The 23,849-nt window shown below is 42.8% G+C and overlaps 1 pseudogene; it reads right to left on the bottom strand.

Moving 5' to 3' along the window:
- Positions 1-436: 436 nt before the first annotated feature.
- The window catches only part of LOC122681121, a 31,767-nt pseudogene continuing 8,354 nt past the window's right edge, over positions 437-23,849 (bottom strand).

Genomic DNA, 23,849 nt, shown 5'->3' with positions numbered 1-23,849 from the left:
CAAAAAGAAAGGAACTTGTTGAGTGCCATCAGTGTAGCCCCAGACATGGACAATGGTCAACTTAATAGATCCTGTATTTTCAAAAAATGTGGAACCACATTCCCGAATAATGAACAAGAAGAAAGTGAATTTTCCAAGCCTACGTAAGATACACAGAAGCGCTGCAGACCTGCCCTGGAGGGTGGCTGAATCGCTGTTCCCAGCTGAGAAAGGGGAGCATGTGATCAGGCTGAGATGGTCACAAAGAGGCATCAGAGGCTGACCTTCTGCCATCCTCTCCCTGGAGACCTCGCTCATGTGGGTTTCACAGGACGCGGCAGCCTCCCCTCCTGGCAGCAGCGAGGGGGAGGACACTGTGCAGGGTGAATAGTGTGTGGCCCCCTGAGCCCCACCTCTTTCCCCAGTCCTTCCCCTCCTCCGTGCCCTGCCCCCTGTCTTACCACAGGGACCCAGCCTCTTGAGAGCAGGTCTTCATGCAGTCCTCTAACTTCTCGAAGTTGTTTGCATTTCCTTCACAGCCACCATACACAAACTGCTCACAGAGGCCAGTCTGGGCATTGTAGAAGTACCTGGTCATCAAGGCATTGCAGCCACCTGTTACTTTAGGCTCCAGGCAGAAGGCAGGCTTAGAAGCTGCTGGAATGAGAGGGGCAATGGCCCAGTTATGAGGATGCTCATCACAGCTCCATACAAGGACAACAACGAGAACCCCCAGTTTGTTTGCCATAGAGAATGTTAAGGCTGTGGAGGAATGCGAGATTGAAAAGACCATTTGAAAACCTCCTTTCTGGGACAGAATTATGAATGTTGCTAAGGGTGACATGATATAGTAATCATGTACAAATGTATATCTCCTCATGAAGTCTTCTAAGGAGGTTTGGTATAATGCCTGAATAGCCTAAAAACATCTGTAAGGCATCCAAGGTCGTCCAGTGGTTAAGACTTTGGCTTCCAATATTGGAGTCCTAGGTTCAATCCCTTGTCAGGAAACTAAACTCTCAAATGCTGTAGACATTAAGGCAGCGGGGCATAAATTCTTTATATTCATGACTGGTAACAGGTTGAAAGAATGAATGTAACATATTTCCCCTCTTCAGATGAGGAAACTGCAGATAACTTTCCCAGGAACAGAGCATGTGGGTGGTAGACTCAGGACAAATTGCTATGATGTCACAACCCATCTGATATGATACCTAATTCTACCAGAAATTCAGAAAATACAGTTCACTTGTAAGAGTAACTGGAGCCAGTGTCCTACGTTCATCACTTCCTTGTACCCAAGGTAACAATAGCCCTCAATCATGGGCCAGAGTAAACCTGGGTTTCTCCTAACACAAATCTGTGATGTCTCCACCAACATCAACCAACTCCCCAATGCCCACTGGGCGTCCCCCATTCAATTGACGCCTGATATGAATACCAAGCAGTTAGTGCAGACCCCACAGTTTGAGCACACAAGATTGTCCTCAGTTTATTGCCAGACACGTGGTCCCCATTTACTTTGACTTGTGACCAAATGGGTAAAATGGGGAGGTCCATGACCTCACCTCCATGTTCAATAACTGACAGTTACTTATGACCAAACTGAGGAAAGCACTTACTTGCTTTTCTCAGATGACTTTACATAAAACATTCAGAAACAGTGAAATGGAGGAAACGTGTCAGGCAAAGGGGCATGTGAGTGTGTGTGTGGAGATTCCATTCCCTTCTGAGCACAGCACCCTCACAATCGTATTCACCACCTAGAAAACTCTCTGAACTCAAATATTATGCACTGTTGAAGTTTCAAGAAACAGGCTTATTGATTGAAGCATTGGTGTTTGGTCATTGATCTGAATCTCAGTGCCCTTCCCTCTTCCCTGAGGGGCAGAAACTACAAACCTTTATTCTCCTCATTGAGTGTTGAGTATTCAATCTTGAGTGTTTGGTATTCTTCTAGTGTATGGTTATCGAATTGTATTCCAGAAATCATCACCTGACCTATGAAAGAAAGTACATTTCAAGAGTTTCAGGAGGCCTGCTTCATGAAACAGGAAAAGGATCAAACATGGAAAAGATAATAACAGTCAAAAGACAACAAGGGAAAGGGCCTGGAGACTTTTGTAATATTGTCTCAGCCATGGTCCCACATCCTACCGCACAAGGGCTCTGTTTCTAGTTTCCTTGCTTTTGTCCTCCTCTGTGGATCAAAGTCTTTTGATTACTATTAATAATACAGGAATAAACATTATTTGATAAAGCAATATTTATACTTGGCCAAAGCAAGTAGGTAGGCAGAGAAAATTTTCAAACTAACACATTGAGTGGAAAGTGGACAAATCTGGTCGGGACACATGAATAAAGTCTTTCCATTAATAACTCAGAATCTATTCCAAGGACTCATGTAACATGTTTCCCCTATACAGATGAGGAAACTGTAGATTACTTGCCACAGGACACAACTGTGTGAGTGGCCATGTCAGGACAAAATACTCTCATGTCAAAACCCATTTGCCACACTATTGATTGGCTAAGAACTCGAAAATACAAAAATATGGTGAGATTTTCCAGGTCCAGGGTCTTACTTTCACTACTCACCTCTCCCCAAGCCTCTCCTGAGACCTCATATCACATGGGAGGATGAGTCTGGGCTTTTTCCTGACATGAAATATGTGGCTTTTCCACCAACCACACAAATCCCAACAGGCAAGCGGCAGCCCACTGTAAATTGACATCTGATACAATATCTGTGGAGTTAGTGCTGATGCCACAGATTGAGTTATCAAGACTGTCCTACATTGACATGAATCAGCCATGGAGTTACATGTATTCCGTAATTAACCTCCAACTAATAAAAATAAATTTTTTAAAAAAGTACAATTCAAATAAAAACCAAAAAAGCAACAGGATAAAAATGAAAGAAAAAAAAAAAAAAAGACTGTCCTGACTTCAGATGCCAGCCATGCGGTCTCACGTTATCATGTCTCTGACCAAGGGACTGAAAGTTGAACTTTCCATCACCGCAACTCCATGCTCAAAAACTCAGTCGAACCAGCGACCAAACTCAAGAAACCTCTTACTCACTGTCCTCACTTTAAGTTACAGGATAAAATCAGAAACAGTGAAGGAGACGTTTAAGTCAAAGGGGGAGTGGAGGTGAGTGGAGCCTTCATGCCCTGGTGAGCACGGCACCCTCACCTCAACATTGGTTCCCACCTCATAAGCTCTCTGACCCAATATTTATGGATTTTTACTAAGGTTTCACTCAACAGGCATAAGTATTGAATCATCAGCCAGAGGTGATTGATCTCAGTCTCAGTGCCCTCCTATCTCCACATAGGTGCAGAAAATTCAAACCTTTAATTGCTTTATTGATTATTTCAGCCAATTCTGTGAGTATACTGGCTCCCTTTTCAACAATCTTGGTACCTATGAAAGAAAATATTTCAAATTTTCAGGTATATTGAACCACGAACCAGGGCAAGTTTCCAATAAGAAAAATAAAATCATAGGGAAAACTGGAAAAGGAAAAGTCCTGGAGAATTTGCTTATATTGTACCAGCCTTGGTCCCATGAGCCCAAGGAAGCAGGTAGAACAATCTTTTCATAAATCTATCCTGGTGGAAAATGACCAAATGTGGCCATGAAATGAGAATAATCTGTTTAGTTTAATGACTGGTAAAAGTTCTAAGAATTAATTTAGCACTGCTTTTCTGTGGTGCCTGTTCTCAATCTCAGGGCCCTTTCCTCTCCCCAAAGTTGCAAAAAGTTCACACCTGTAGACACACCATCGATGATACTTGTAACCACATCTATTACTGAACGCTTCTCAAGTTTCCTTCTATGGCTTGTCTCCACACCTATGAAAGAAAGTAAATTCCAACAGTCTCAGGGCGCCTGGGACATGAACCAAGTAAGGATGAAATATGCAAACTAAATAGTAGTCTACTGTGAACAAGGGAGGGAACAAGTATGGATAATAAACAATAGTCAAAAGGGGACATGGGAAAGGGCCTGGAAACTTTCCAAAAAATGTCTCAGCTTTGGTATCAGGAGTCATCCTACACAGGGCTCTTTCTTATATTTCCTCCAGAACATTCATCTCAGGTATTTCTAAATATTTTAATGAAAAAGGAATACTCATGATTTGACACCTAAATATTCTTTCCTGCCTTAAGTCAATAGTTAAAGAAAAAATTTTAGATTAATACATCTTGGTGAAACATGCACAAAATTCACCATGAAAAATACATGCACTGTTGAGGTTTAAAGAAATAGGCTTATTGATTGATTGAATCATTGGTCACTGACCAGAACTTCAGTGCCCTTCCTTCTTCCCCGAGGTGCAGAATCTACAAACCTTTATTCTCCTCACTGAGTGCTGAGTATTCAATGTTGAGTGTTGGCAATTCCTCTAGTGTATGGTTATCAAATTGTATTCTGGAAATCATCACCTGACCTATGCAAAAGAGTAAATATCAAGAGTTTCAGGAGGCCTGGCCCGTGAAACAGGGAAAGGATCAAACATGGATAAGATAATAGCAGTCAAAAGGCAACAAGGGAAATGGCCTGGAGACTTTCGTTATATTGGATAAGCCTTCCTCCCACAGGCTACCCAAAGGCTGCATTTCTTGCTTTCCCTGCAATTGCCCTCGTCCGTGGTTCAACATCTTTTGATTACTGTTAATAATACAGGAATAAACATTATTTGATAAAGAAATATTTTTACTCGGCCAAAGCAAGTAGGTAGAGAATTCTTTTCGGATTAAAACTTTCTGGTGAAAAATGGACAAATCTGGTCGTGACACGTGATTAAAGTCTTTCTATTCATAATTCGTCATCTGTTCTAGTAACTCATGTACATGTTTCCTCTGTTCAAATGAGGAAACTGCAGATGACTTGCCGCAGTACACAAGCATGTGGTTGGCCTGGCCAGGACAAGGTAATGTCATGTCCCAACCCATCTGATACACTATTGATTGGCTAGGAACTCGACAATACAGAGAACTGGGGAGAGTTTCCAGGTCCAGGGTCTAACTTTCACTACTGATCTCTCTCCAAGCCTCAACTGAGCCCTCAAATCTCAGGAGAGTGTGAGTCTGGGTTTTTTCCTGGCACTAAATTCATGCTTTTTACACCAATCACCCAATTCCCAACACCCAACAACCCTCCCACTGTCCACTGACTTCAGATACCATATCTGTGGAGTCAGAGCCAATGCCACAGGTAGAGGTGTCAAGAATGCCCTGACTTCAGATGCCAACCATGTGTTATCAGGTTATCACTTCTGACCAAGGGACTGAAAGTCGACATTTTCATGACTCTACCTCAATGCTCAGACACTCAACGGAACAAGCAACCAAATTCAGGAAAACTCTTACTCACTGTTTTCAAATTAATGTCTAGGAGAAAACTCAGAAACAGTGAAATGGAGGAGAGTTTTAGTGTACGGGAGGAGTGGAGTTAGGTGGAACATCCACGCACTCCTGAGCAGAGCACCCTCACCTCAGGACCATTTGTTCCCCCTTCATAAGCTCTCTGAACCAATATTTATGGATTTCTGCTGAGGTTTCACTCATAGGCATAAGTACTGAATTGTCAGACAGTGGTGACTGATCTCAGTCTCAGTGCTCTCCTATCTCCCCATAGGTGCAGAAAATTCAAACCTTTAATTGCTTTATTGATTATTTCAGCCAATCCTGTTAGTATACTGGCTCCCTTTTGGACAATCTTGGTACCTATGAAAGAAAAGAAAAGATTTCAAATTTTCAGGTATATTGGACCATGAACCAGGACAAGTTTCAAATATGGAAAATAAAATCATAGGCAAAAGTGGACAAAAGAAAAGGCCTGAAGAATCTGCTAATATTGTACCAGCCTTGGTCCCACAAGCCCACGGGAGCAGGTAGAGAATCTTTTCATGAATATATCCCAAAGGAAAAGGACCAAACATGACCTGAATGCGAAGGAGCAGTTTCTTTTTGTGGCTGGTAAATGTTCAAAGAACTCATTCAGCACTGATCTACTGTTCAGATGAGGACAACAGATGACCTGACCGGGGACACATGGCATGGGGATGATAGAGTCTGAAAAAGATACTTCCTGTCAAAACCCACTTGATATACTATCCTATTCGGCCAGGAACTCTAAAGTATCTATAAACGCTGAGAGTTTCTGGGTGCAGTGTCCCACCTTCATTACTCCCCTGACTCCAGGACTCACCTGAGCTCCCAAAGCACAGGGAGAGGGAGTCTGGCTTTTCCTCACACCAAATTTGTGGTGTCTCTAGAAACAATATGCAATTCCTCCAAACACCCCCTTGGTGTCCAACAAGGCAATTTAATTCTGACAGCAAATCCAGGGAGTGTGTATAGATTGTGCAAGTTGAGGGCTCAGAACTGTCCTAGTTCAGATGCCAGCCACGTTATCATGAGTCACTCCTGATTTGACAAAGTGTCTAAAACTGGAGAGTTCCCATTACCCGACTCCATGTTTAACAACTCAGTAAATAAGAGGACTATACTCAGGAACACCACTCACAGAGGGATGTCATGTTTACGTGAAGAATAAATCTAGCCACAAAGAGATGAGTGACTAGTGCAGGGCAAAGTGGCAATGGAGGTGTGGGGAGCCTCCATGCCCTAGAGAACAAAGGACCCTCACATCACTGCTGTGTGTTACCACCCCAAAGCTCTCTGAATGACCACATTCACGGATTCTTACTGAGGTTTCATTAAATAGGCATTTTGATTGAATCATTATCCAGTGGTGCCTGTTCTCAATCTCAGGGCCCTCTCCTCTCCCCAAAGTTCCAGAAAGTTCTCACCTGTAGCCACACCATCGATGATACTTGTAACCACATCTATTACTGAACGCTTCTCAAGTCCCTTTCTTTGGCTTGTCTCCACACCTATGAAAGATAGTAAATTCCAACAGTTTCAGGAAGCCTGGGACATGAACCAAGTAAGGATGAAATATGCAAACTAAATAGTAGTCTACTGTGAACAAGGGAGGGAACAAATGTGGATAATAAACAATAGTCAAAAGGGGACATGGGAAAGGGCCTGGACATTTTCCTAATATTGTTGCAGCCTTGGTCCGTTGTTCAGCCTACAGAGGGCTGTTTCTTACATTCCCTCTAGCACATATACTTCAGATCTTTCAGATTAGTTTTCATGATAGAAGAACACTCATTATTTGACATGTAAATATTCTTTCTTGCCCAAAGTATGTAGTAAAGTAAATTTTTTTAGGTATTTTCATATTAACACATATTTGTGGAAAAGGTATAAAGTTCAGCATGAAATGTAATTCACCTCCTTATACATATGAATGGTAATCAATTCAAAACCCATGTGACATATATCACCAGTTCTGAGAAGAAAACTGCAGATGACCTGCCCCAGGCATGTGGATGGCAGGGCCAGGACAAGATACTAGCATGTTACAACCCATTTGATACACTCCCTGATCCTGCCAGGAACTCTAAAATACAGACAACTGAGAAAAGTTTCTGGTTGCAATGTGAACATTCATTACTCCCCCTTTTTGGAGCATCATCTGAGCCCCAAATCACAGGGGAGAGTGATTCTGGGTTTTTCCCTCACACCAAATATGTGGTGTCTTTACCAAAAACACCCAATTCCCCAAACACCCACTGGGTGTGCAACAAGTCCATTTACATCTAATGGGAATCAATGAAGCTACTGCAGATTCTGCACGTTGAGGGCTCAAAACTCTTCAGTTCAGATGGCAGCCATGAGGTCCTGAGTCAATCATCCTTGTGACCAAATAATTAAAAGGGTGGATTGCAGGTCCATGACCCCATCTTCAAATTCAACAACTCAATAGAACCGGGGGCTGAACTTCAGAAAACCATTGCTTACATTCCCAAAATAGAACCGAAGGCAGAAAAATGGAAGAGATGTGCAGGCAAAGAAGGAGGGAGGTGTGCCCAGCCTCTGTGCCCTAGTGAGCACAGTGCCCTCACATCAGCTTCTGGTATTCACCAACCAACAAGCTCTCTGAGCCCAGTTCTTATGTATTTCTTCCTAGGGTTCACTAAACAGGTATATTGGTTGGATTACCAGCCACCGGTGATTGATCTCACTCTCAGTTCCCTCCCTTCTCCTCAGAGGTGCTGGAATGACAGTTGTTGAAAATTGTAAACAGTAAAGGCATGCTTGTGATTTTTGGACACCAACCACATTTTGAGGTTACCTTAAGTTGCCTCTTCTGACTCATCTCATAACATCTAACAGCAGGAAACTCCCACAGTTTTAGGAGACCTAGGCCATTAACTAAGAGATGGTACAAATTTGAAGCTTTCTATTACTATGCAGGGCTTTCCTGGTGGCTCAGCTGGTAAAGCAACCGCATGCATTGCAGGAGACCTGGGTTTGATCCCTGTGTTGGGAAGATCCCCTGGAGAAGGCAAAAGGATCCCATTCCAGGATTCCAGCCTGGAGAATTCCACGGGCTATGCAGTTCAAGTGGTCAGAAAGATTTCACACAACTGAGTGCCTTTCACTTTACTTATTACTACACTACAGTGAGGTTCAGGGACACAGCAAGGAACAGGAAAAGAGAGTCTCAGAAATGGGGACCCTGATCTAGCAGAATTATTTTATATATATATATACTCAGCAGTGGCCACAGGACTGGAAAAGGTCAGTTTTCATTCCAACTCAAAGAAAGGCAATGCCAAAGAATGCTCAAACTACCACACACTTGCACTCATCTCACACGCTAGTAAAGTAATGCTCAAAACTCTCCAAGCCAAGCTTCAGCAATATGTGAGCCATGAAATTCCAGATATTCAAGCTGGTTTTAGAAAAGGCAGAGGAACCAGAGATCAGTATGTCATATTTGCTGGAGCACTGAAAAAGCAAGAGAGTTCCAGAAAAACACCTATTTCTGCTTCATTGACTTTGCCAAAGCCTTTGACTGTGTGGATTACAATAAACTGTCGAAAATTCTTCAAGAGATGGGAATACCAGACTACCTGTCCTGCTTCTTGAGACCTGTATGCAGGTCAGGAAGCAACAGTTAGAACTGGACATGGAACAACAGACTGGCTCCAAATAGGGAACGGAGTACATCAAGGCTGTATATGGTCACCCTGCTTATTTAACTTATATGCAGTTAAGTAAGTTAAGTTATTTAACTTATACATCATGAGAAATGCTGGGCCGGATGAAGCACAAGCTGGAATCAAGTTTGCCGGGAGAAATATCAATAACCTCAGATATGCAGATGACACCACCCTTATGGCAGAAAGTGAAGAGGAACTTAAGAGCTTCTTGATGAAAGTAAAAGAGGAGAGTGAAAAGTTGGCTTAAAGCTCAACATTCAGAAAACTAAGGTCATGGCATCCAGTCCCATCACTTCATGGGAAATAGATGGGGAAACAGTGGAAACAGTGGCTGACTTTATTTTTGGGGGCTCCAAAATCACTGCAGATGGTCATTGCAGCTGTGAAATTAAAAGACGCTTACTCCTTAGAAGGAAAGTTATGATCAACTTAGACAGCATATTAAAAAGCAGAGACATTACTTTGTCAACAAAGGTCTGTCTAGTCAAGGCTATGGTTTTTCCAGTAGTCATCTATGGATGTGAGAGTTGGACTATCAAGAAAGCTGAGTGCTGAAGAACTGATGCTTTTGAATTGTGGTGTTGGAGAAGACTCATGAGAGTCCCTTGGACTGCAAGGTGATCTAACCAGTCCAACCTAAAGGAAATCAGTCCTGGGTGTTCACTGGAAAGACTGATTTTGAAGCTGAAACTCCAATATTTTGGCCACCTGATGCGAAGAGCTGACTCATTTGAAAAGACGCTGATGTTGGCAAAGATTGAAGGCAGGAGGAGAAGGGGATGACAGAGGATGAGATGGTTGGATGGCATCACTGACTCAACGGACATGAGTTTGGGTAAACTCCGGGATTTGGTGATGGGCAGGAAGTCCTGGCGTGCTGTGGTTCATGGAGTCACAAAGAGTTGGACACGACTGAGCGACTGAACTTAACTGATACATATGTATATATAATAAAATATAATAAAATTGTAATATATATCCTCATGATAGTCAACATATCAGTGGAGTCAAATATTTGCAATTTAAGTCTTCCCTGATGGTCCAGTAGATAATAATACACATGCTAAGGCATGGGACATGGGTTCTGACCCTGGTCAGGAAGATTCCACATGCCTTGCGGGAACTAAGAAGGTGAACTGCAACTATGAGCCCAAATTCCTAGAGCCCTTGCTCTGCAACCAGAGAAGCCACTTCAACAAAAAGCCCACACACCACAACCAGATAGTAGACCACGGAACTAAGGAATACCCTTCCATAGGGAGGATGATCAATGCTGCTAAAACCAAAGAAACAGACAGTAATCCTAACCAACATGACGGGAGAAATCCAGAGATGCTTGGCAATACCCACTCCTCACCTGCCCCGCCCCCTTCAATGGACTTCTATCATTTTCCCAGAAGCTGTAGAGGAGAGGTGAGGCTGGACCTACCTTCATCCTGGATATGGTGTATATTCAGCGGGATGCTGTCCACCAGGATAAGCAGGAGGAAGAGAAGGGCTGCGGAGAGGCAGAGCCGTCTCATCTTGGTGGCCTTGCAGGAGGGCTCCTGAGGGTGCTGGGGATGCACTGAGCTTTAATATCCTGGCTGAGGGGTGGGATCAGGTGATGGGGAGGGGAGTGGGCAAGGGGAGGAGCTGGGTCAGTCCTGTTTATTGCATAATCTGCCTACCTAACCATGCCTCCTGCTTCTGTCTGCAAGGCTCAAATGCCCAGTAACACCACTTCTCACTTCATGCCTGTGGGTCTCATGTAAACACAGATTGTGATCAGAGAGATGCAGTGTGTCCTATATGGACAGTAAGGGAGCATCCCAGCCCCTACAGCAGTGCCTGGCATGTGATGAATGATAAGCAGGTGGATGAGAGTAGATCAGAGGACAGATAAGTGAACAGCGTTGTGTTAAACAGGTCCTCCACTTCAGCCACCTGCAGGTGTCATCTCACCTGGACCCCAATGCCCTGAACCCCCTCCCCCACCTCAGACGACAGGTGTGACACAGGTCACCTTCCCACAACCATTGCCACAGCTTCTCTGGTGGATGGACACTTGCACTTTAGCAGACATTGGCCCACAAGGGACTTAGCTGGTGAAGGTGATGTTGTCCTGGGCTATAACCCTGTTTATGCATCAAAAAACGAGTAAGTGGGGTGGAGGAGGGGAAACAGGGAGCTGAATCTGCCTCCATAGCATGTCCAGCCGTCATCCCTCACCCGGTATCACCAACAGGAGAGCGGTCTCCTTGAGTGAACATCAGGCAACCTTGGAAGAACACCGTATCCACCCAGTTCCTCCTTTTCTCTCCCTCTCTGTCGATGCGGCCATAGGACCTCAGTTTGGGTACCAGCTCTTCATTTTCCTCCCTTTTTTGCCTGAGGATTTAAATCTCTCAGAACCCTGTGTCTTCGGGAGTCACATGAAACACGTGCTATGTACCCATGTGGTTGCCATGGAAGCAATGGATGCAACAGGCATATATTCCTTCTCCCTAGAAGGCAAAGTCCTTTCTAGTAGTAATAAAAACAGTAATGAGTAATTTCTCCAGGCAAAACTTCAATTCTTTATTGTAACAGGCATTATCCTAGACACGTGAAATATGTAGTTCATCTATTCCTGAAAAGTCGTTAAAGAAAGGGGCAGAAACTGTTGACATAGCCTCATGTTACTGAGGAGGGACCTGAGATGTAAAGAAATAAAGTAATTTGCTTAGACCGTAACTTGGAGAGAGAGGATTTGGACCCAGCGATCTGACTCAGAGTCTGTGCGCATGCCCTCTGCTGCATTGCAGCTGTAAATTAGGGAGAACATGCCACACCCACCACCCCGTCACTCACTCTTGTTTATCACTTGTGGTTACAAACATAGAGCACCATTGAGAATGGCGGGAGCTCTCAATACCAAGCTGGCTTAGTACACAAGTGCAACAGGGTGACTCACGAAACAAGCTACTGTGTGTCGAGGGCCTACTCTCTCTGAGACTTTCCACATGCATGGTATCCTTTAGCCTCATTTCAACCCTACAACATCTGGGATTCTCATCCCATTGTGTCAAGCAGAAAGCAGAGGCTCAGAGGTAACGCCACTTGCTCAGGTCACACAACCTGCAGAAGTTTTACCTTCACATTCAGAAGGCGCTCTGGCCCTGCCCTTCTTTCTGAGTCAATCTCTGCATCTGAGACCAGGAAGTAGCTGAGACTCTCCCCTCAAATAACTCCTCTTTTTCTCCCTTCTCATCTCTCATCAGTCTATCTGTCTCTCTCAATGTCCTCCTCTCCTGGTCCTCCTCACCCTGGTCCAAATTAGAGGCCCGCCGTGTCCACAAGCCCCCCGATGGGCCAGTTCTCACTCCAGTTCCCCCTTCCTATTCATGGAAGTGTGGTCTCTGATTAGAAATCTCTCTGGCCCCTGCAGGCCTCTTTAGAGAAATTGAAAGGCAGGAACAAGTCGCTGTATACTGGAGGAAGACAAGCAATGCCGACCCTCTGGGACCCCAGGTCATATCTCTGCTTCTGTTCCTCGGTATCTCCATCTGAATAATGAGAGTCTTTGATTCCATGGTATCTAAGGCCACATCTTCAAATGGATGGGATACACCTGGGGCTGACAGAAGATGTTTAGGTGTTTGAGATGCTGTGCCATCAGAGGGGTATATTCATATTCGAGTAATGGGTGATTACTTTCTTGCTACATGATAAAAGAGCACCTGATATTTTGAACCCTGTAGTATGTTTTTCCAGATTATATTGAAGGTCAAAGGGAGTGTAACCAGAGAATGCACATCTGGCTAAAATATATTTATCATTAACTGCAGAATTCATTTTACAATTTTAGGAATTTATAGGATTTCACAGTGGGACATTTCATATAAAAATTTTCTATCAATGTAGGACAAGTAAACAAACTGGCATCACAGTTCTGGTATTTAACAAGGACCAAGAGTCTCAAATGTGATTGAGCATCAGAATCCCTTAGCCATTTGGTCAAACACAGATTTGAGATCTTCATCCCCAGAGTTTCAATTCAGTAGGACAGATTGGGACCTGGCTAGTTGCATCAACAAGGTTCCCAAGGTGCAGAGGGTGCTGTTCAAGGGACCACACTTTGAAAACCATGAACTAAGCAAAGAAGAGCAACCCTCTTCTCAGGAAGGGAGCATTCTCTCAGTTTCCATAATTTCCACCCTTCCTTATTGTCCTCCTGCCTCCACACCCACTCCAAACTTCCATTTACATTACTCACCTGTCCTGGAGGGAATTTAAAATTGTGACCTGAGAGGTGGGCTCACAGTAAGTGTTGATAAAAAGATACCTTGCTCTTCTTTAACAATCTTAGCAATTAAGTATCATTATTCCTTTTTCAGAGATGTAGATACCGAACCTCAGCTAAGGAAAAGTGACTTTCTGGAAGACAAACAGATGAAAATCAGGAGGAAGATACTTGCCTGTTTTTCACGTGTTTTCAGATATTTCAATTTCATTAACACACAAACAAATGAACACAACCCATGCATATCCATTTGATATTAACACAGGTGATGCATCAAATATCCTGGATGTAACTTCATGAGTGTCACATCGTATTTACAAGAACAGGAGGCTATGCCAGCCTCTTTGGCAGCATTCAGGCAGCCACATTCCCAAGGCTCTCAAAGTACTGGTGTGTGGCGGATGAAGGTGAGGATGTACTGAGGAAGACGATTACAGCAAGAATCATGAATTCACATCTCAGGCTCTACTTTCACTGCAGCCATGAGGAGCTTTTCTCCTGCATTGTTTCCATCCTTACTTAAATATTTGCGGACTCTCCTATGTACCTGGAGTTGTGCAAAGTTCTATGGATAAAGGGAAGTCCTGCTCTCATGGCGCTTAGAGCCAACTGGAGGAGGCAGGAGGAAAGCAAGTACTCATATGGGAGAGAGGATAGAGGCAGATTTCTGCTGAGGATGTAGGGTTGAGAAGTAAGAGGGAAAGGCTGAATATTATCACAAATAGCCAGAGCTCAGCCCTGACTGGGTCCTTCTTGGACTTCAGCTTCTCAGGGGAGCCCAGTTCTCATGGCCTCTACAAAAGGAGAGGAACTTGCTGATTGAATCTCGCAAGCCCCAGACCCAGACACTGTGTACCCGGACAGGACCTAAACTAACCTGGAAATGAGCAACTACAGTGCTCTCAGTATCACAATGACAACCAAAAAGGAAGTGAGTTTTAGAGCCGAGGAGGGGTAGAACTACAGACCTGCTCTGTGTCATGGCAGACTTACTCTTCCCATGCAAGAAAGGGGAGAATGTGTAAGCTCAGATTATCAAGACGGTGCTTCTAGGGCTAATCTTTTGCCAAGCTGGCACCTGGAGGACATGCTCAGCCCATGGTTTCTAAGGGCACTGCAGCCACTTCTCCTGGGAGGCAACAAGGAAGATAGTCACTGTGGGTGATTTTGAGGAGTGTGTACCTTCCTGAGCTCCACCTCTTTCCCAGCCCTTCCCCTCTCCCCATTCTATGCCTGCTATCTTACCCAGGATAGGATAGCACCTGTATGGGTCTTAACACAGCCTGGTCCCCGTTGTAATCTTTATTCTTATCATTTTAGCTACTATATACAAAAATATCCCAGAAGCTGGACTCGGCATTGTAGCTGTGTCTGATTAGTTTGGCCTTGCAGGGACCTGTGTATGGAGGCTCCAGGCACAGGTCAGCCCACAATGCTGTAAGGATGGGAGGATCTCGATGAAATAGGAAGATGGTCATCACAGCTGGGTCTAAAAAATAAATACAGAAAATACCAATTTGTTTGCAATAGAGACTGGTAGGGGTGCATGTGAAAAGTCTGTTTCATATCATGCTTTGTAGGACATTATTATTCATGTTTTAAGGCTTCAGATTAACAGGGTAATATTGTAAATAATTGCATATCATTACTGATATTTTTACATGAATTGGCGTGTTGCCACTGATTAGCTACTAATAGAACAGGAATAAAAGATACACATTAAGAATATTCTCCATATGTTGATTATGACTGGAGCTGGACATTGGCCCATGAGTTTATAATACTAATATCTGTACAAGTATGTAGCTGAAAGCTTCCAGTATAAAAAAGAAAGTGTGAAGGCATTATGATTTAATGGAGGAAGGCTTTGAAGAAAATCCCCCACTGTGTTCACATAATGGGCACTGGAATTAAGGAATATTGAGGGTATATTGATACTTTGACATATATAAGAAGTATTAGTTTGTCTTTTAACCATTCTTGGAAATGAGCTTTAAAACGATTAGCTTTCCTAAGAGATGATGGAACCAAGGGAGTCTTTCATGATGTGAGGGAGGTCATTAGCAAAACCTCAATCTAACCTTAGAATGGAGGTTTGTTGCCTGGGTGACCAACACCTGATTTGGTGGTTGAGTACTTAGCTTTTTAAAATTTATACATTTTTTATTTGTAGGATAATTGCTTCACAGAATTTTGTTATTCTCTGTCAAACATCAACACGAGTCAGTGATAGGTATAGGTTTTAATTCCCACCTTCTGCTTTTCTCTGTCCCAAACCTCACAGAGAGTTGAGAGTTTAAGAATGAATACATCACACATGCCTAAAGATTTATTGAATCCTGATTTGTGATGAAGCTGCCACAGAAGCTGCCACAGAAGTCTCAATAGAGCAAGTTATTCATGTTATTCTAATGAACTGAGTTCAATCCAGGCAACAATATGGATACACACTTCATCGTGGCTCACCTGGACAATTCAGCAGCCTGCCCAGAGGCCTCTGTCTCTGCCCATTGCCCCCGAGAGGCCGCTCTCCATACTACAGCCACAAGAATCCTGTTTCAAAGTGAATCCTGTCCCCTGGCACCCATGACCATTCCCTTAGTGAACCCCTAGCTTTCTAAGAGTTAAATTCTGATTCTTAAAATTCTACAAGCCTCTTCCTGACTTGTTCCCAGGGCCTCTCTGTCTCATCCCTTCCACTCCTCTGCCCCTCAACCCTCTCAACCTCAGCCACTCTGTTCCTGGTTGCTGCTTTAACATTCAGGCACTTTTTTTGCACAGCTCTGTCCAAAGCTTCCTTATCAAAGAGTATTTCCCTGACCCTTGCCACTCTCCTAATCCCCAACACTCCTTCTTCACAGCACCCATCGTAGCTGGCATAGCATATTCCCCAGTCTTCATTATGTGTTTCCCTCCTTAATGTGTATATTATTTTACTGTATTTTGTTTAGAGCTATTTCCCTACTTAAAAAAAAAAAAAAAAAACTGTGCTCTCAAATAAGAAAGATCCATTTTGATAAATAATCCTCAAGTAAATGACTCTTATATTTCATACTCCTGGAAAGTGCATCATCATTATAGAGAGTCAATAGAGTAAAATTCCTATTAGTCTCTGTGATGATGGGGCCTATCTATATAATTATGAATGCAACTGTCATCAATATCATTATAGGAAAATAAAATATACTCTGATATGTGAGCAAAGGGAAGGGCATTGAGTCTTTACTAAGGTCATACCAGCCTGGGAAAAACAGTCTTGGCCCCAAGAGCAAACTTAATAAAGTACTTCATTTCTTGCTCTGCCTACAGTTGCCTCTGAACTGATGACTCTCCACTGGTACTCAACTCTCTGATTAACTTCATCACAAAGAAATGATAATTTTGTGACACATTTGTTTTTTTGCATATGTCATGGAGAAATAAATGCAGGTAGGTTGACAAGTCTTTCAGATGAAAATGCTTTGGGGAAAAATGGAAACCACTGGCCACAAAGGTGTAATTCTTTGTCCTCATGACTAGTAATCCTTTGAAAAATCTCTAGAAATATGGTGACCCTGCTCTCATGAAAAAGTTGTAGGCGGGAATATCCCAGGATACAGAGCATGTAGGTGGTAGGATGAGGACAAGACACAATCTGTCACAACCCATTTTATCAAGTCCCTGATTCTGCTACGAATTCTGAAAATGCAGAAAACTACTGAGGGGTTCTGAGTGCTCTGTTCAATTTAATATAGTCCCCTGTCCCTGAGCCTCAACTCAGACAGAAACGGAGGAAAAGAGTAAGTCTGGGTGTTGTCCCTGACATGAAATATGTGGGTCTTTGCCAACAGCAACCAGTTCCTCCACACCCACTGGGCATCCAGGAGTCAATTCACTTCTGACACTAAATCTGCAGAGGTGATCCAGAACCTATAGGTTGAGGGCTCCATTCTTGACCACAGACCACCCTTCAAGTTTTGATCACAAGTCCTAGGATCGCTTACACGTGTGACCAACTGGCTGTCAATTCAGAGAATCCTTGACCAAATTCCCATGTTGAACAACTATTCAGGACCACTCACAGAACTGGGGAGCCTTTACTTATGGTCCCCAGTTCTTATAAACTATAAAACTCTGAGACAGTTAGAGAGAGGAAATGCATAAGGAAAAGAAGGAGTAGGAATTGCTGAGCAGCTACACCATCTCCAGACACTCCTCCCTTACAAACCCTTGATGTTATCAACCCTCTGAAGCTTTCTGAATCCAGTATTCTTGGGTTTTAATTGATTGTTTGGTGTGTTCAGCTTGATTGAATCTTTGGCCATTATTGACAGAACTCAGAATCTGTTCTCTTCTCCCCAGGGGTACTGATAATTCTAACCCTCTAAACAACGGATGGCATTTCTGGAGTCCAGCTGAATACAGATACTATCTAAGATCTTTTCCTTCAGAGATTTCAGGGCTTAATGTAAGACAATAAATTCCAAGAGTTTCCAGCATCCTGGGGCATAAACCAGGACAAGGATCAAAATGGATTTTTTTACTATTCTAAAGTGAAGTTTAGGGAAAAGGAAGAAATCAGGAATAGACAGTCTCAGAGATGAAGTTCATGATTTTGTAAAATGAGGTGGGATATTTTTATTAAAAGCAGAACACATAATGATACTTTTGAGAGTCAAGAAATGTCCCTGGAGTTCAACTGCTCACTTCCCAGAAGAAATCCAGAGAGGGCTGGCAGCATTCACCACACCCCTTTTCCTGCCCCTTCCATGCACTCCCCTCCTTTCCCTCCAGTCTATAGAGGAGAGGTGAGCTGGGACATACCCCAGACCCGGTTGCTGGCTTCACCCCCCAGAATGCCAGCCAGAAGGGTCTCCAGGAGGACGAGCAGGGCTGCACAAAGTCAGAGTGTGGTCATGGTTTTGGCCTTTAAGAATGGCAGCTATGGAGAGAAGGGTGCTGACAGATCTGTTTACACCCCAGCTGATGGGTAAGAATAAACGTGAAGAGGGGAGTGTGGAGATGGAGGACTTGGGGTCAGCCATGTGCAATGTGTAATCTCATCACCTTCCATTGTCCTGCTTCTGCCTGTGCGTGTGTGTCTGCTCAGTCACTCAGTCTGATCTGACTCTTCGAGACCCCATGGACTGTAGACCACCAGGCTCCTCTGTCCTTCTTCTGTCTGCTTTGACGAGGATGCCCAGGAAGTATGATTCTAAACTTGACTCTGTCTGTGGTCTCGTGAGAAAACAGAATGTGATTCTATGTGTGGAATTTTTGTACAGTGTGGTCACTGAAAAGGCATTCCAGCAACTAGAGCACTGCACAGCACATGATGGATGGTCTGTGAGTGGATGACAGCAGATCAAAGGGCTGCTAGGTGACCAGCAGTGTGTTAGCCCAGATCCTCCTTTACATCCTCATGAGGAGACTTCATATATACCTGTCAATGCTCCCCCTCTCACTTTAGCTTCGCCTACATCAGAAGACAGGTATGACACAGGTAAGCTTCCTACAACCATTGTGGCAGCATCTCTACTGGAACACACAAGCTGTTTACCTGGCCTTGGTCCAAAGAGATGTTGAGCTGGGGAAGAGCAGCTCCATCTGGGGCACAAACCCTGATATTCTGGGTAGAAATAAAGTAAAGGGAGTGGACAGAAGGGAAGTAGAGACATAAACACATCTCCAGAGCATGACCACACACTGCCCCTCACGAGCTACCTGTCAGAGTGGACCTCAGGGACTAGAGTGGATCTCAGGGACTTTGCAAGATTACCTACCACCAATATACCCACTCCTCAACTCTGGACTCTCCTCTAGTGGTTTTTGAAACAGAGGAACTCAGTTTGAGTCTCAGTTCTGCCATTTCCTAACTATGTGATCTGGAGCTGGAAATTACACTCTTCTTCACTTGTAACATGATATCGTGTTACTCATATCCTGGGGCTGCTCTGAATCATTAGAGGCCACAGACATATATTCTTCTCCCTGCAAAGTCAAAATCCTTTGAAATAATTATGATAAGTAATTATGATAACTAACACTTCAATAAGTTATGGCTTTATGGTGGTCATAGCAAACACCTTCTTCCAATAACATGAGAGAAGACTACACATGGACATCACCAGATGGTCAATACTGAAATCAGATTGATTATATCATTTGCAGCTGAAGATTAATAAACTCTATCCAGTGAGCAAAAACAAGACTGGGAGCTGACTGTTACTCAGATCATGGACTCCTTATCACCAAATTGAGACTTAAATTGGAGAAAGTAGGGAAAAGCACTAGACCATTCAGGTATGATCTAAATCAAAGTCCTTATGATTATACGGTGGAAGTGACAAATAGATTCAAGGGATTAGATCTGGTAGACAGAGTGCCTGAAGAACTATTGTACAGGAGGCAGTGATCCAGACCATCCCCAAGAAAAAGAAGTGCAAAACGGCACAATTGTTGTCTGAGGAGGCCTTACAAATAGCTTAGAAAAGAAGAGAAGTGAGAGGCAAAGGAAAAAAGGAAGGATATACCCATTTCAATGCAAAGTTCCAAAGAATAACAAGGAGAGATAAGAAAGCCTTCCTCAGTGATCAGTGCAATTAAATAGAGGGAAATAATAGAATGTGAAAGACTAGAGATCTCTTCAAGAAAATTAGAGATACCAAGGGAAACTTTCATGCAAAGATAGGCACAGTAAAGGAAAGAAATGGTATGGACCTAACAGAAGAAGAAGATATTAAGAAAAGGTGTCAAGAATATACAGAAGAACTGTACAAAAAAGATCTTCATGGCACAGATAACCACAATGCTGTGATCACTCACCTAGAGCAGACATCCTGGAATGCTAAGTCAAGTGGGCCTTAGGAAGCATCACTACAAACAAAGCTATTAGACAGGATGGAACTCCAGTTGAGCTATTTCATACCCTAAAAGGTGATGCTGTGAAAGTGCTGCACTCAATATGCCAAAAATTTGGAAAACTCAGCAGTGGCCACAGGACTGGAAAAGGTCAATTTTCATTCCTAATCCCAAAGAAAGGCAATGCCAAAGAATGTTCAAACTACCACATAATTGCACTCATCTCACACACTAGCAAAGTAAGGCTCAAAATTCTGCAAGCCAGGCTTCAACAGTACATGAACCGTTAACTTGCAGATGTTCAAGTTGGATTTAGAAAAAGCAGAGGAACCAGAGATCAAATGGCCAACATCCATTGGACTATGAAGAAAGCAAGAGAGTTCCAGAAAAACATCTACTTCTTTACTGACTATGCCAAAGCCTTTGACTGTGTGATCACAACAAACTATGGAAAATTCTTCAAGCGATGGGAGTACCAGAACAATTTACTTGCCTCCTGAGAAATCTGTATGCAGGTCAAGAAGCAACAGTTAGAACTGGATGTGGAACAACAGACTGGTTCCAAATCAGGAAAGGAATACATAAGGCTGTATATTGTTACCCTGCTTATCTAACTTATATGCAAAACGCATCATGCAAAATGCCAGGCTCTATGAAACACAACCTGGAATCAAGATTGCTGGGAGAAATATCAATAACCTCAGATATGCAGATGACACCACACTTATGGCAGAAAGCGAAGAAGTCTAAAGGGTCTCTGGATGAAAGTGAAAGAGGAGAGTGAAAAAGTTGGCTTAAAACTCAACATTCAGCAAACTAAGATCATGGCACCAGTCCCATCACTTCATGGAAAATAGATGTGGAAGCAATGGAAATGGTGAGAGACTTTATTTGGGGGGGGGGCTCCAAAATCACTGCAGATGGTGATTGCAATTGTGAACTTAAAAGGCGCTTCCTCCTTGGAAGAAAAGCTATGACCAACCTAGATAGCATATTAAAAAGCACAGACATTGCTTTACCAACAAAGGTCTGTCTAGTGAAAGCTATGGTTTTTCCAGTAGTCATGTATGGATGTGAGAGTTGGACTGTAAAGAAGTACGGCACCAAATTTTGATGCTTTGAACTGTGGTGTTGTAGAAGAATCTTGAGAGTCCCTTGGGCTGCAAGGAGATCCAACCAGTCATCGTGAAGGGAATCAGTCCTGAATATTCATTGGAAGGACTGATGCTGAAGCTGAAATTCCAATACTTTGGACACCTGATGTGAAGAACTGATTCCTTAGATTAGACCCTGATGCTAGGAAAGATTGAAGGTGGAGGAGAATGGGTCAACAGAGGATGAGATGGTTGGATGGCATCACCGACTCAATGTACATGAGTTTGAATAAGCTCTGGGAGTTGGGATGGACAGGGAGGCCTGGTGTGCTGCAGTCCATGGGGTCACAAAAAGTCAGAGATGACTGAGCAACTGAAGTGAACTGAACACTTAACTATGTTGTTGAGAGAGTCAAATAAACATAAGGAGGAGTAGGGAAATGGCCGGACCAAGGTGAGATCAATCACTGAAGCAAGAGGGCTTTTGGCTACCTCTGAGGAAGGAAACCTATTAGGAATTGGGACGGTGACTCCACTCTGGCACTGGGGCAGTTTCCTGAGGGTGAAACTCTAGAAGATGACACTAATAAAGTCAATGTTATTTCTTCCTTTCTTTACTCCAGTTGACAGCTCATTTAAGAGTAGTCAGGAACAGAGGAAAATAAAACTCTCTGCTTCTAGACAATTTGCCTTAGTCTGTGGTGTTCTAGACAATTCTAGACAATTGACTTAGTCTGTGGTGTTCAAAGCACTTTAGCATTGAAATCATCGTAGTTCTCAAAGTACCCAAATCTGGGCATTTCTTAATGTAGATATTACCTTCCTTTTCTTCCTAAAAAAGAAACTGTGTCTCAAGGAGATAAAATGACTTCCCCAAGGCCACAAAACACAGCGAGTCACTGAAGCCAAACTCTTTTTATTAATATCAAGTCATTTTCACTACACTGTTATCAACTAATAATGATTAAAAATATAATAACATATATTTATAGTATGACTCCTCTTCATAGATCACTGCCTTTTTGTGGCAATGGGGCTTGTGTAACTCAATGAATCTATGAGCCATGCCATGTAGGGCCACCCAAGATGGACGGGTCATAGTGGAGAGTTCTGACAAAATGTGATCCACTGGAGCAGGCAATGGCATACCACCCCAGTATATTTGCTATGAGGACCTCATGAACTGTATTAAAGGACAAAAAGATATGACCTTGAAAGATGAGTCCCCCAGGTCAGAAGCTGTCCAATATGCTACTAGGGAAGAGCAGAGGAGACTACTAATAGCCTCAGAAGAATGAAGAGGCTGGACCTAATCCAAAATGATGCTTAGTTGTGGATGGGTCTGAGCCTCAGAAGAATGAAGAGGCTGGACCTAATCCAAAATGATGCTTAGTTGTGGATGGGTCTGGTGATAAAAGTTAAATAAGATGTTGCAAAGAACAGTACTACATAGGAACCTAGAATGTTATGTCCATGATTTGAGGTAAATTGGACGTGGTCAAGCAGGATTGGTAACAATAGACATCAACATCTTAGGAATCAGTGAACTGAAATGGGCAGGAATGGTGAATTTAATTCAGATGACCATTTTATCTATTATGGTGGGTAAGGAACCTATAGAAAAAATGGAGTAACCCTCATAATCAACAAAACCATCTAAACTGCAGGACTTGGGTGCAACCTCAAAAATGACAGCATGTACTCAGCTCATCTCCAAGGCAAGCCAGTCAACATCACAGTAATTCAAGCTTATTTCCCTACTACTGATGCTGAAGAAGCTGGTGTTGATCATTTCTTTGAAAACCTAGAAAATAAAATAAATAAATAAATAAATAAAAAGTCAGTATAGCAAAAAAAAAAAAGAAGAAGAAGAAGAAAAGAAAACCTAGAAGACCTCCTAAAACTAACACCAAAAAAAAAAAAAAAGTGTTCTATTCATCATTGAGGATTGGAATGCAAAAGTAAGAAATCAAGAGATACCTGGAGTAACAGGCAAGTTTGGCCTTGGAGAACAATACAAAGCAAGGCAAAGATACACTGAATTCTGCCAAGAATGCCCTGGTCATAGCAAATACCCTTTATCCACAATACAACTTCACACATGGACCTCACCAAATGGTCAATATCAAAATTATTTTGGTTGAATTCTTTGTAGCCAGAGATAGAGAAGCTGTGTACAGTCAGCAAAAACAATACCAGGAGCTACTCTGGCTCAGATCATCAGGTTCTCATAGCAAATATAAGGCTTAAACTAAAGAAAGCAGGGAAACTACTAGGCAAATGAGATATGACTTAAATCAAATGCACTATAAATATGCAATAGAGATAGCAAATAGATTTAAGGGATTAGGACTTGTAAACAGTGCGCCTGAAGACCTATGGACAGAGGCCAATAATATTGTACAGGGGGCAGCAAACAAAACCATTCCAAAGAAAAAGAAAAGCAAGGAGGCAAAGTGGAGTATTTAAGTGGGCTCTGGCTGGAAATATTAACAATTACAAGCCTTGTCTTTATTTTATACTAAAGAAAGCAAAGCTCAGAGATGTTGAGAATTTGCCCAAGATTAGAAAGATATGA

Source organism: Cervus elaphus, chromosome 23 (assembly GCF_910594005.1).
Source record: "Cervus elaphus chromosome 23, mCerEla1.1, whole genome shotgun sequence".
Taxonomy (NCBI): Eukaryota; Metazoa; Chordata; class Mammalia; order Artiodactyla; family Cervidae; genus Cervus; species Cervus elaphus.
Note: the sequence above shows the minus strand (reverse complement) of the source record. Positions and strands in the feature narration are given on the sequence as shown.